Here is a 14,900-nt window from a genome sequence, read left to right on the forward strand (position 1 = left end):
AAATGTCCTCCTTTTTGAAGCTTTGTGTCCTCTTTTTTTTTTTAAGGATGTGAATCTGGTCACCCTAGATATCTTTGAACGGCAATGTGCGATTGGCAACACTGACTATTATCTTCGTTATCTACGCATAATATAATTAAAGAACTCACTCTTGTACCAACAAATTATCGTTCACAATCGATTAGTAGGGCCAGGTATCTTTGAACGCCAGTGTACGATCGCTGAATAAATCTTAGAATAACTATTCGTGGAATAGCCTAACTGTAGAATAAACGGAGTGCCGTGTTGTATGACGTTAATTTATTCCAAAGTTATTTGTACCATTGATAGCAGAATTGGAACAGAGGTTGGCAATATTTAGAGATGGTGTTTTTTTAATGAAGTGCATTTAGAATACATTTTTTTTTTTAATATTTTGAACATATTATTACTATTTCGTCTACGGAGTTTATTATAAACAAATAAATAAATCAATAGGAATTGTAAATAAAAACTATAAGATAGGAGATACACTTAAGCTAGTTGAGATAGTTAATTACTATAAGAACGTGCTAGAAAACAAAAAACTGATGCCATAACTTTTCATGAAACGCAAGCACTTTGGAGTCTAGCTTGATTATTTAATGCTCAGACTAATACCACAGTCTAATATATACAGTCACGAAACTCAATACATAGTAAATATGTATCCATAGATATTTGCTAACCACTAGGATCGCTACTATCGCCTCAGTACAGACAATGCGAAATAGTACCTGCGCAGTCTATTGTTCCTAGTACCCTCATAAACTCAAGGTTCGTGACCGTATATACTAGATTGTGCTAATACCTACAAGAATGCAGAACGTAATACTGATATCATAATATTGCCTTATGAACTTGTTTAATAATTAATTTTAAATTATTAAAAACATTACAATGACTTTATACTTTTACTACGTCATACTACTTTTGACTAATAAAACGGTACGAAAGGACGTCTTTCAACAAATCATGACTGCTTATCGCACAATTTTATCGCTTGCCTAGCATTTGTTTAATTTTATCGCTTGCCTAGCATTTGTTTAATTTTATCGCTTCCCTAGCATTTCTTTTGTTTTTATCACTACCCTAGCATATGTTTCTTTGTTTGCCAACATTTCAAACTGCAAATTCTTTACGGTACTATAAAACATGATTTGCGATCGTCATTTGTTTACAGCATAGACAGTCAACTGAAAATGGCGGTTCCTTCAAACGTTTTGGTGAAGCTAACATTAGTGAAATAGAATTTCAGTAAGTCAATTAATATTTTATTGTATTAGAGTACTTTGTTTCTTCTAATCTTTATATACTTTCGTCTAATCGTGTAATAGTCATTTAAATCCCACTCGAGTTTTGATTTCCTCTAGATAAATCAAAACCTCTAATGAGATTACTGTTGATAATGTGAACTATTTTTACCTGTCTGTCATGTTTTTTATATCATCATTGATTAATACCAACACGCTTAAAACAATGTTCTTTTTCAGTCTGAATTTTGCCAGAAATTCATTGTCGTACTCATTTACCGTAGATGAGGTCTATGCCTTATTTTATTTTCCTCCCGCGTTTTCAAAAAACACATTATACAGTTATTCAATTCACCATCACTAAAGATTCAGGTCTAATGTTCCTGCCATTTTATAATTTAATCTCTAGATAACAATTTAACAGCTACTGAAAGCAAGGACTAGCTTATTCCGAAGATAACTTCCCAATAACACAATTCCGAGTTTGTAAAACTCGGCCCTAAATCGAATATTTTTCAATCGGAATGGTAGTTTGACGAAATTCCATTATAACGAACTATTTTTTGGTCACTCCTTGGAATTCGTCATAGTGGAATTCGTCATACATTATGTTACGTACGTGTAATAATTAGCCCACGTCATGTTTCCAATACAATGAAGAGTATCTGATTAACACGTATACGCAAACTTAATGCACTATAATTAAATAAATTTTTCCTCTTTTTATTAAGCTCACACTAAGCTAAAAGTCCTTTGTGGGGTGGGGGGGGGATAAATATATGAACAGCTGAGTAGAAGGAATAAGTAGGACTTAGTTGAACCAATGTTCTCCTTTACCATACAACTTGAATGAGATTCAGTAATGTCACAGTCTACTATATACAGTCACGAAGCTTGAGTTTTGAGGGTGCTAGAAACAGTAGACTGTGACGGTACTATTTTGCATTGCCTGTAATGAGGCGCTATTAGCGATCCAAGTGGTGAGCAACTATCTAATGTTTGCATATTTACTACGTATTGAGCTTCGCGACTGTATATACTAGACTGTGGTAATGTTATGTAGCCAATCGATACAAAGATGAGCTGTTTAGAGTAACTGTCGTAGTTATATAATTAATTCAGTAAGTACGAACGTGAGGATAGCTTATGAAAACAATTTTGCAAGTAATAATACGATCCTATTACTTTCATTGAAATCACGAACAGTGGTTTTACCGATTACACTGAAAAGAGATAACAGATTTAATTCACCTTGTCTCAAACAATGGGAGCTCTATCTAGCGGTCCAACAACGGCTCAACATGCAGAGTGCTGCCATCTGCAGGATGTCTGAGCAACCATCTTTGCAACTCTGTCGATAAGGTAGACCGTCATGGGTATCACGTTGCAAAAAAAGCCGAGACAAATTTATCAATACGACTGAAAAAGCTTCTGTTAAAAGCTGTATGTGTAGATTTGTTCATTAATTAACGTATTATATGCATCTAAAAATAATCTAAAGTACTTTATAAAGTTATATAATATTATAAAGTTTTTCAATCATGTTAAAACGGTTACTGTTGGAACTTCATAATGGATTAGATACTGAACATTGACCTGCCTCTGTAAGAAAGGGCAGCGGTTTGATATCCGTGAGTATTTTTCTTACTAATACACGTGAGTTTGAAAACAAAATGTCACGAACATTAATATTAAAAGAGCAACTATAAAAAAGTCTGAATTTTCTTAAATGAGCATGAGATTAGTTATAAAAAATTATCCTACCTTAATTTTTATATTGCCTGCTTAATTCTTTGGCTGTCTATAAATTATTTATAATTATTTATATGCATTCAATTTACTTCAATTAAACGCACTATGATTCCCTAGTTGAAAATGGAAGAAAATGTAAACTAAAGAACACGCAGTGCAGTAAAAGAAATAGATTATTAGATGATAATTATTAATAGAATTGGAAAATAAATATTTCTTAGGAGAGAAATAGGGCATAAGTTCTTGATGGGTATAAAGCAGTGACTCGGTATAAAAAACTATATTTCAAGGGCAGGAAAGGAAGCACAAATGTGACGTATGGTAATAAGACGGAATAAAATGTAATATGGAACAATCCTACTTTTGATTCAAAATTCTGGGACACAAAAAACCCAGATGAACAATGCATTACCAAAGAAGAACTACAAGAAGCATTAAAGAAGACGAAAAATAGTAAATCACCTGGAGAAGATAACCTAATTCAGAATTGTATAAATATGCAGGAGATCTATTTCAAGAAAGATTACTAAGGTTTCTAAACAGAATATATCTGACTGCCACTTTACCGGAAGAATGGAAAAATAGTGTAATTATTCCCATATATAAAACAGAAGATAAACAGAATGTTGAAAACTATAGAGGGATTAGTATCCTCAACACATGTTATAAGATATTTAGTAGGATTTTAAATGAAAAATTAAAAAAACATGCCGAAACTTTCCTTCTGGAGTGTCAAAATGGCTTTAGAAAAGGAAGATCATGTGTAGATCCATTATTTAGTATGAAACTATTGTTAGAAAAAAGAAGAGAATTTAATTTAGAAACCCATATAGCTTTTATTGATTTTGTGAAAGCTTTTGATAAAGTCCGAAAATACCTTTTATTCGACATATTACAAGAAAAAAATATTCCAAATTTGCTATTGCAAAATATAATAGAAATCTACACAGACAGCAAAATAAGTGTCAAAATAAATAACTGTATATCCGAAAGAAAATTAGTTAATAATGGAGTTCGACAAGGTTGTCCACTATCACCAACTTTATTTAATATTTATATAAATGAAATTATTTTAAAATGGAACCAAATCTACACATCAGGAATCAAAATAACCAGTGCTCTAACATTAAATACCTTACTCTATGCCGATGATCAAGTCATAATTTCCAATTCAGACGATAATTTACAAAGAGGATTGTATACATTAAATGAAATATTAAAAGATTTTGGGATGGAAATTTCAGCACAAAAATCAAAAGTAATGGCATTTTTAGGACAAGACCCAGTCAGAAGTAAGATAATACACAATAACCAATGCCTCGAACAAGTGCAAAATTTCAATTATCTGGGTTGTGAAATATCTTATCAAAATGAAAAAGATGTGAACAAGAAAATTACCAAATTTACACAAATTCTAGGAATAATAAACAATGCATTAAAAGCTAAATTAGTACAAAAATCGACAAGAATAAAAATATATAATACACTAGCATTACCCACACTTTTATACGGAAGCGAGATTTGGTCATTAAAGAAAAAAGACGGAAATGAAATTTTTGACTAGGACAGCAGGATATACTCTTTTAGACCGAAAAAGGAATGAAGAAATTTTAGAACAATTAGAAGTAGAGTCAGTAGAAGAAAAAATCAGCAGATAAAAATTGAATTGGCTAGATCATGTAAGAAGAATGGAAAATTCAAGAATCCCAAAAATTATGATGCAATATAAACCTAGAGGACATCGTCGACCAGGAAGACCTTTAAGAAGACTGCTTGATGGGGCCGAAACAGGTCTACAGAGGCCTAATTCGTGAAGGATGATGATGATGATGATGATGAAAATGTAATAGGTACGAAATTTGGATGAAATACTGTAGAATTCCTCTTATCCGGCACCAAATGGAGGAAGCTAGTTCTGGATAGGAGATTTTTGTCAGATAATTGAATAAATACCGGTACATACAAAAGTAAAAGTTTGTATTTAATTACGCCAGATGTTGAAACTGCAGTCATGTGGAGCTTATTTCTCTGTCACTTGCTCATAACTGAATAAACATAAAAACTGTGTGGATTTTCCTTATTAAAACACATCGCACAACACAAATAATACACTAATTTTAGGTGCGAATATTCACTGAAGTCCACACCTGTGGAATAACGGTCAGCGCGTCTGGCCGCGAAACCAGGTGGCCCGGGTTCGAATCCCGGTCGGGGCAAGTTACCTGGTTGAGGTTTTTTCCGGGGTTTTCCCTCGACCCAATGCGAGCAAATGCTGGGTAACTTTCGGTGCCCGACCCCGGTCTCATTTCACCGGCATTATCACCTTCATTTCATTCAGACGCTAAATAACCTAGATGTTGATACAGCGTCGTAAAATAACCCAATAAAATAAAAATAAAATAAATTCACTGAAAATGGAAGTTCGTGCGAACTTCCTAATGTGGGAAAACTGACGGCCCAGACTATGGCAATGTGGCAGATTTAAACATTTTTTTGACTCAGCCAAAAGTGCCGTTGTTTTGGTATTGCCGGTTACGAGGGATTTTACTGTAGTGCTTTCCGCAAGAGAGAGTGTTTATGTAATAAATGTAATTGCGGCACCAAATAAAAAATTGTGAGGTCCACATTACACGAATGTAATTGCCGACTTGAAATATACTGTACATGTACTGTACATGTACATATTATACCAATTTTTCTACGCCTAATCTATGTAGGTTCGACGCTTGTGGCTGCACTGAAGAAACAAGGAAGTTCCGAAGATGTAGCCTACAATATTCCCATTTCCGAATAATGCAGAATGAAAATCAACAACACATTAATTAAAATATCGTGTGCTTCAAAAGAAGATAGCACTACCAGATGACAACAGAGATGCGGGAGTGAGACAAATGGTACAAGGGCTTAGATATCCCATAAATATTTCAATTTCGCTCATGATCGATCGCTCATAAGAACATGATAATCACGCATAATTTTGTTTTCATTTTCCCAATCTTTGTTCATTCAATCATTGATCCCGTGTTAATTATTTTTACATACAATTATTCAAAACTCTTATCATCTTCATCGTTAAATATGTTTCCTGGTTTCACATTCTTCATCTGTTTCTCGGAAATCCTGTAGCTTTGGGAAATCTTGCTCCATTATCTCTAAGAGTTGATCTCATCTGTTTTATAGTAGTTACCGATGGTCTCAGCTAAAGACGCGATGTTCAGTTCTATCTTGTATCTTCATTATGGAGACATACCGTACACCAAAAGAATACGGCGCCGGTTTCCCACGGCTTATAGACTTGCGCTCAAATCCCAAAACGTCAAAGTAGAATTTATGGTGAAGGTATATTGTGGTTTCGAGGGAAACGTTTCGCAAGACGTGCCCATTTCCCCTGAAACTTTTATCCATTAATCATTATCATATTGTTGCAATGTAGATCCATCGCCTGTAACCTATCATGAACACTGAAGAGCACCGCAGTCTATAGTTTTGGCGCTTGAGACCAAATTGTGAACATTTAAAGTATTCACCGTTGTAAAAAATCAGCTTTACTATGCTGCATAACTTTACTTAGAATCACGTCTGCTTGCGATCATTTGTAAAGACGTGCTACATAACTACTTAGAACTAGGCGTGGGTGATGCGAGAAACGAAATTAAGAAAATACCAGAAAAAATACAAGAATAACGGGAAAATACAAGAGAACAAATATAAGGATGACATGGAGAAGACAAGGAGCACATGAGAATGCAAGGAGAACGTGGTGAAGGCAAGGAGAACAAGAGGAAAACAAGGAGAACATGGGGAACACAAGGAGATGAAGAGGAAAACAAGGAAAACAAGGTGAAAAAAGAACGAGTGGAAAAAAGGAAAATAAGTGCAAGACAAGGAAAACAAGGGGAAGACAAGGATAACAAGAAGAAGACAAGGATAACTAGGCGAAGACAAAGACAAGGATAACAAGGATAAGACAAGGATAACAAGGGGAAAACAAAGAGAGCAAGGGAAAGTCAAGGAGATCAAGAGGAAATACAAGGAGAACAAGGAAAAAAACAAGGAGAACAGGTGAAGACAAGGAGAACAGGGGAAGACAAGGAGAAAAAGGGGAAGACAAGGAGAACAAGAGTAAGACATGGAGAACAAAGTTAAGACAAGGAGAACAGTGGAACAGAAGGAGAACAGGGGAAGAAAAGGAGAACAGGGGAAGACAAGGAGAACAGGGGAAGACAAGGAGAACAGGGGAAGGCAAAGACAATAGGGGGAAGACAAGGAGAATAGGGGGAAGACAAAGAGGACAGGAGGAAGACAAGGAGAACAGTGGAACAGAAGGAGAACAGGGGAAGACAAGGAGAATAGGGGGAAGACAAGGAGAATAGGGGGAAGACAAAGAGGACAGGAGGAAGACAAGGAGAACAGTGGAACAGAAGGAGAACAGGGGAAGAAAAGGAGAACAGGGGAAGACAAGGAGAACAGGGGAAGACAAGGAGAACAGGGGAAGACAAAGAGAATAGGGGAAAGACAAGGAGAATAGGGGGAAGACAAAGAGGACAGGAGAAAGAAGGAGAACAGTGGAACAAAAGGAGAACAGGGGAAGACAAGGAGAACAGGGGAAGACAAGGAGAACAGGGGAAGACAAGGAGAATAGGGGAAGACAAGGAGAATAGGGGGAAGACAAAGAGGACAGGAGGAAGACAAGGAGAACAGTGGAACAGAAGGAGAACAGGGGAAGACAAGGAGAATAGGGGGAAGACAAAGAGGACTGGAGGAAGACAAGGAGAACAGTGGAAGACAAGGAGAATAGGGGGAAGACAAAGAGGACAGGGGGAAGACAAGGAGAACAGTGGAACAGAAGGAGAACAGGGGAACACAAGGAGAACAGGGGAAGATAAGTACAGCAAGGAAAAGACAAGGACAACAAGAAGAAGACAATAACAAGGAAAAGACAAGAACAACAAGAGAAAGACAAGAACAACAAGGAAAAGACAAAAACAACAAGGGGAAGATAAGGACAACAAAGAGAAGACAAGAACTAGCAAAAGAGAAGTAGGACAAGGAAAATGAAGGATAACAAGGGAAATACAAGGAATAGAAAGAGAAAGAGAATGAGAACAAAGGGGAAGGCAAATGGAACAAAGGGAAGACCAGAGGAATAAAGGAAATAAATAGTAGTAGAAGAGGTTACAAGGAGAACTAGGGAGAAGGGAGTTGAACTTTTATGTAAAGGTCTATAGCTTAATTACACCCATAGCTAATAAGTAGACAGACGTTATTTCTATAAATGAAAGGTCTGCTTTAAAGTATCTTTCTAGCCTAGTATAAACTGTAATTACATAAGATGAATCACCTCTGTTTTCCTCTTAACAGCTAGAGTCATTTCGCATAATTAAGTAGCACAACAATATTAATATTTTATCATTTTTCAATTGTATAATTTAATGCGTAGTGGTATTACACTAGGCCTACTAGGCGTTAGGGAAATGAAATATGTATCGAACTGTGTGAAATATTCAAGAAATTAGAGACGGATATTAGGAAAGAAAATTTGCTATTTTTCTTGTTTCATTACATCTGTGAGCGGGAGGAAAAAGGTCTTAAGTAAAAAGTTTTTATGCTTTTCAGGAAAGCAGTAGAAAGATTGAAATTGGTGTCAATTATAGAGATTTTTTTAATTAAGAATTTTTTCCTGGATATTATTTGTTTATATTTCTTCTAAAATAGATAATGTTGCTCATTTAACAATTTTCTTGATTATTTCCAAAAATAGCCGCACTTAAGCCCTTTTAAGACTAGAAGCCAAACTGAGTAGAAGGGACTATTAAACATAAGACCTTTTTCATGTCAAAATAAATGAGAAATGTAAATTATTAGGAATGCAAAATGGGTCTTAAACAATATAGGACTGTTTACCCTGGTGCTTAAAGTTTTAAAAGGAAAGGGAATCAGTATGTGATAAAATGGCTAAAATACAATTTAGACCTTTTTAATAGGGAAGCATGGAAAGTAAACATGTGATGGTTTGTAAGGAATAAAGTATTAAATATACTTAAGTCCTTTATTCTGTGCGTGTTCGATTCAAAAAGTACTTAGGACATTTGGTAACGCTCTATAAATCCAGTAAGGAGTCTTATTTGACTTTAATCGTTTTACCAGATTGTAGAGAATTGTTTCCGCTTTCAGAATATATAAAAATCTCATTTTCACAAAAAATTGACTTAAGACCTTTTTCCTCCCGGCCACAGACATATAGCCCGTATCTGTCTCAATGTATTATAGAAGATCTTTATTTTCGTAGTGTGTGATAGTGTAAAAATTATTGTGAAACTTCGACTTTTCCTTACTTAGGCCTATATATTTTTCATGGACATGGGGCATTATTGCTTCTAAGTTACGTCGTTTAATGTTTCTATATAAGAACTTGTAATGGATCTACGTATCTTGCCCTAAATAAATATTTAAGTGCGTTCTCAATTACTGCGAATTACTAAGCATTCTTGCTATTTTCGATAACTTAGTGAAACTCTGTGTCATAGAGTAAGTTTAATTTTGTATAACTCCATCTCTTTCCTAGTGTTATTCTCCACATTTGCTTGCCATAACAACAAAGAGTAGGGTATACCCACAGGGAAATTAAAACTCAGAAACAACAACGCTCACCTTGCTTCCTGCATAATTCTGTACACAGAACAAAGCTGCAGAGTAACTTCATCCCAGATAATGTACGTAGAAAGTGGGTAGTTACTCACCTGCAAAAGAAGAAACAAATCAATTAATTATAAAGGTTATTTCACTTGTTTAGTAAACATTACAGTAGATATGAAATATTTTTCTGACACTGGTAAAAATAGTAAAATTAAAAGGAAGAAATCTACCTTTATTATGGTAACCTGTAATACATGGTCAAAAGTAAGATTTTTTTATTTTAAATCAAATTTTTTCTCTTGATTGTTTTCTCAGTGGGTAATTTTACGACGCTGTATAAACATCTCAATTATTTAACGTCTTAATGAAATGAAGGTGATAATGCCGATGAAGTGAGTCCGGGGTCCAGCACCTATAGTTACCCAGCACTCTTGAGTATTCTGACCAATTATATTATACAGAGTGTTTCAACAGTGATCGTCAAAATTTTAGGAATGAGAAGTAAGTTAATAATAAAGAGAAGCAAAAAATTTCCAGTAAACATGGGCCCGCAAATTATTATTATTATTATTATTATTATTATTATTATTATTATTATTATTATACTTACTTACAAATGGCTTTTAACGAACCCGAAGTTTCATTGCCGCCCTCGCATAAGCCCGCCAGCGGTCCCTATCCTGAGCAAGATTAATCCAGTCTCTATCATCATATCCCACCTCCCTCAAATCCATTTTAATATTATCCTCCCATCTACGTCTCGGCCTCCCCAAAGGTCTTTTTCCCTCCGGTCTCCCAACTAACACTCTATATACATTTCTGAATTCGCCCATACGTGCTACATGCCCTGCCCATCTCAAACGTCTGGATTTAATATTCCTAATTATGTCAGGTGAAGAATACAATGAGTGCAGTTCTGTGTTGTGTAACTTTCTCCATTCTCCTGTAACTTCATCCCGCTTAGCCCCAAATATTTTCCTAAGCACCTTATTCTCAAACACCCTTAACCTATGTTCCTCTCTCAGAGTGAGAGTCCAAGTTTCACAGCCATTCAGAACAACCGGTAATATAATTGTTTTATAAATTCTAACTTTCAGATTTTTGGACAGCAGACTGGATGATAAGAGCTTCTCAACCGAATAATAACACGCATTTCCCATATTTATTCCGCGTTTAATTTCCTCCCGAGTGTCATTTATATTTGTAACTGTTGCTCCAAGATATTTGAATTTTTCCACCTCTTCGAAGGGTAAATCTCCAATTTTTATATTTCCATTTCGTACAATATTCTGGTCACGAGACATAATCATATACTTTGTCTTTTCGGGATTTACTTCCAAACCGATCGCTTTACATGCTTCAAGTAAAATTTCCGTGTTTTCCCTAATCGTTTGTGTATTTTCTCCTAACATATTCACGTCATCTGCATAGACAAAGAGCTGATGTAACCCGTTCAATTCCAAACCCTGCCTGTTATCCTGAACTTTCCTAATGGCATATTCTAGCGCGAAGTTAAAAAGTAAAGGTGATAGTGCATCTCCCTGCTTTAGCCCGCAGTGAATTGGAAAAGCATCAGATAGAAACTTACCTATACGGACTCTGCTGTATGTTTTACTGATACACATTTTAATTAAATTATTATTATTATTATTATTATTATTATTATTATTATTATCATTATTATTATTATTATTATTATTATTATTATTATTATTTTCCTTGTTGGGCCCATCAGTGAACCGAGGGCATGGTTACGGTAAAGCTGCAACATTAGTAATGATTATAAGAGGAGAAAAATTCGTTCCGTCGCCGGGGATCGAATCCGGGTCCTTGGATCTACGTACCAAGCGCTCTAACCACTGAGCTACGCCAAAGTTCAATCCACAGCACCGGATCGAATCCCTCTCCTCTAGTGTTTTCCCTTTGTGGCCTGACTCCATGTTCGACATTATGTTGACATATTATATTAAGTCAACTGCCATTATACAAGGAGCACACTGAACAGTGACTTGGTGGCCGGGATTCCACAGTAATATGCACTGTTGGGCGAAGAATTTACGTAAAGATTAAGTTTTTGTCCTATAGAATATATCTTTTACGGTAACAATGATTATTATTGTAGTTGACAATATATGTTAACATATATTATGTCGAACTTCGAGTCAGGCCACGAAGGGAAAACACTAAAGGAAAGGGATTCGATCCGGTGCTGTAGATTGAACTTCGGCGTAGCTCAGTAGTTAGAGCACTTGGTACGTAGAATGAAGGACCCGGGTTCGATCCCCGGCGCCGGAGCGAATTTTTCTCCTCTAATAATCATTGTTACCATAACAGATATATTCTGTAGAACCAAAAAATAATCTCTACGTAGGCAACATTAATGCTTCATACGTATGCCCCACTCTCCCAATCTCATTTCCTTCGAAGTGTGAGACGATAACTAAACAAAACGGTGGATAGATAAAGGAGGACTTTTACCTGGATCACCGTATTTAAATCCTACGGATTTTTGTTTATGAAGTTATGCAAAAACCCTAGTTTACACAACAGATATCACCACACCTGAAGAATTGGAGCATGGATTGTGGATGCCTTCCAGCAATTGAAGAATAACCCAGGATTACTCGAGCACATTCGCGGATCTTTGAAGAGACGACTAGATAGAATCAATCAAGTGCGTGGTCGACATTTTGAACACCTGCTGTAAAATTGTTCAGTTAGCATGTTCATACTGTACTGTGCTTTGTTTATCCACAAACATTTTTGTTATCCAAACTGAAAAAGTTTCCTTTGTGTAGGCTCAATCACAGTTTACTGGTGTTGGAAGCCAAACCTTTATCAAACAAATATTATTTACGATGCCAACTAGCCCCGTATCATGTTTTTAAGAACTGACCAACTACTGCCGGGAAACAGGGAGTCTGTAACCAAACTTCAGAAGGATGGTCTTGAGTTCGAAGCTAGCTGGCTGTATTGAGAACAGATATAAAGGATTTTAACTACGAAACGAGTTCCTATATGAAAATTGTTCATACTGATCATCTCTACCACCCCTAAACGGTTGTAACAAAGTCACAGAATTACCCGGTATATTGTATGTATGTATGTATGTATGTGTGTATGTATGTATGTATTTATTCACACTGCAAATGGTTATATAACCGGTGGCAGTACTAACTAAATACACTCAATAACGACAATTAATAATAAACACAACTAATAAAAATACAATTAATAATAATTTAATAATACTAATAATAATTAATGTCCCGCGCCGTGGCGTCGTGGTCTAAGGCATCCTGCCTGGGACTCGCGTTACGGAATGCGCGCTGGTTCGAGTCCTCATGGGAGAAGAAATTTTCTTATGAAATTTCAGCCAGTGTATGGGACCGGTGCCCACCCAGCATCGTGGTGCACCAGGGAAGCTACGATAGGTAGCGAAATCCGGTTACGCAAACCAGCTATAACGGCTGGGGGGGACCATCGTGCTAACCACATGATACCTTCATTCTGGTTGGATGATCGTCCACCTCTGCTTCGGCATGTGGCCGTGAGGCCAGCAGCCGGCTGGTCGGTCTTGGCCCTTCAGGGCTGTAGCGCCACGGATTATTACTATTAATAATAATAATAATAATAATAATAATAATTTATACTATAATAATAATAAATAATAATAATAACAAAAACACGGAGCATACAAAATTAAATGACGCACGATCACTTAAAATAATATTTAAAGTAAATTTAATTTGTATCTTAACCCTAAGTTCAAACTAACACCCACGAGTATGATATGTTCATACCTGCACAAGTACCTTTCAGCACTACACTCATTTCGCTGTCAACTCACTCACAGCACTGGAACTACGACACATTTCACTGATTCTATCCTGATTTCACTAACACTTCAAAAACATTTCACTGTTCAAATACTTTACACTTCATTGACACAACACACTTCTTCACTGATACAACACTTCAAATAACAAAATATTAATTACACCCTCTAAATAGTGTGTCTAATATATTACCGTCTATTAGTAAAGTCCTTAAGCCTATTTTTGAATACATTTTGGGTTATTGGTAAAGCCTTTAGTAAGTCTGCAGATAAACCATTCCAATCCCGGATAGTACGATTGAGAAAAGAAAAGTTTCCAGTGTCCGTCCTCTCTCTTCTTTCCCTCAATTTTTTGAAGCGAAAGAAAATTTTCTATGAGCAGATAAACATCATTTCGAATACATGCTGTGATTTAAGATAAAATTAGACATGTGGTAGTATTTCTTTGCACTCTTAATGCTGTAGTCAGATCGTAACATTGAAGGGTAGCCTCAGTTTGCGTATTTCACGGTGAAAACAGACCCCGTTACGTCGGGCGAAGGGCAAACAACACGCCGGGAAACGGCCGTTGCGTTTCGGGAGGGCTCGAGATTGGAAACCCTGTATACAGTGTTTTAAAGTACACGGACATCATTTTATTTTACTAACATTTTTTATATTAACCTGGCTATACCTTTGGATTAATGCTTCAGAGCCGGAAACATCGTTTGCTACCCCCTCCCACGACTGGAGTTCGGTGATACTGGCATAAAATACAAACAAATCACTTTACTAGGTATAGGAGGGAAGAAAAGTAGTTCATCCATTTACGTAAACTAGGAGATATCGTAATTTTGAATTTGATAGTTTTCATTAGGTTTTTGTTTAATCAAAATACAGTACAGTATTAACAATAAAGGCTGCTCCACAATAAACTGGGAACGGAAACAAAAACGAGAACAAGAACGAAAATAATGTTAAAATAAATGTATTTTTTTTTTCAATTTATTTAAATTCAAATATACAGAATAAAGAAATATAATTACAAAAACAAACAAAGAGAAATACAAATAAAATAATACAAGCAATATAAAAAGAAGATACAGTAGTATTAACAAAATTTGAGACCGAATGAGCAGCGCTCGTGCTCGGTCGCAGTTCAGATATAATATTAAAATAAAAAATAATAATAATAATATAAATAAATAAGTAAAATAAAATAGGAACTAAAATATAATTACAGCGGCAATGGAATTAAGTATATAATATAATATTAACAATAGAGAAGAATAATATCGCACGTGAAAAGTAGGATTAACACATATTTCAAAATTATAGAATACAAAAGTATTTAAATGTGAGCATTCACAATTAACTATTGTGAATACTCACATTTAAATATATTTATTTTAACATTATTTCCG

The sequence above is a fragment of the Periplaneta americana genome, chromosome 12 (genome assembly GCF_040183065.1).
Source record: "Periplaneta americana isolate PAMFEO1 chromosome 12, P.americana_PAMFEO1_priV1, whole genome shotgun sequence".
Lineage (NCBI taxonomy): Eukaryota > Metazoa > Arthropoda > Insecta > Blattodea > Blattidae > Periplaneta > Periplaneta americana.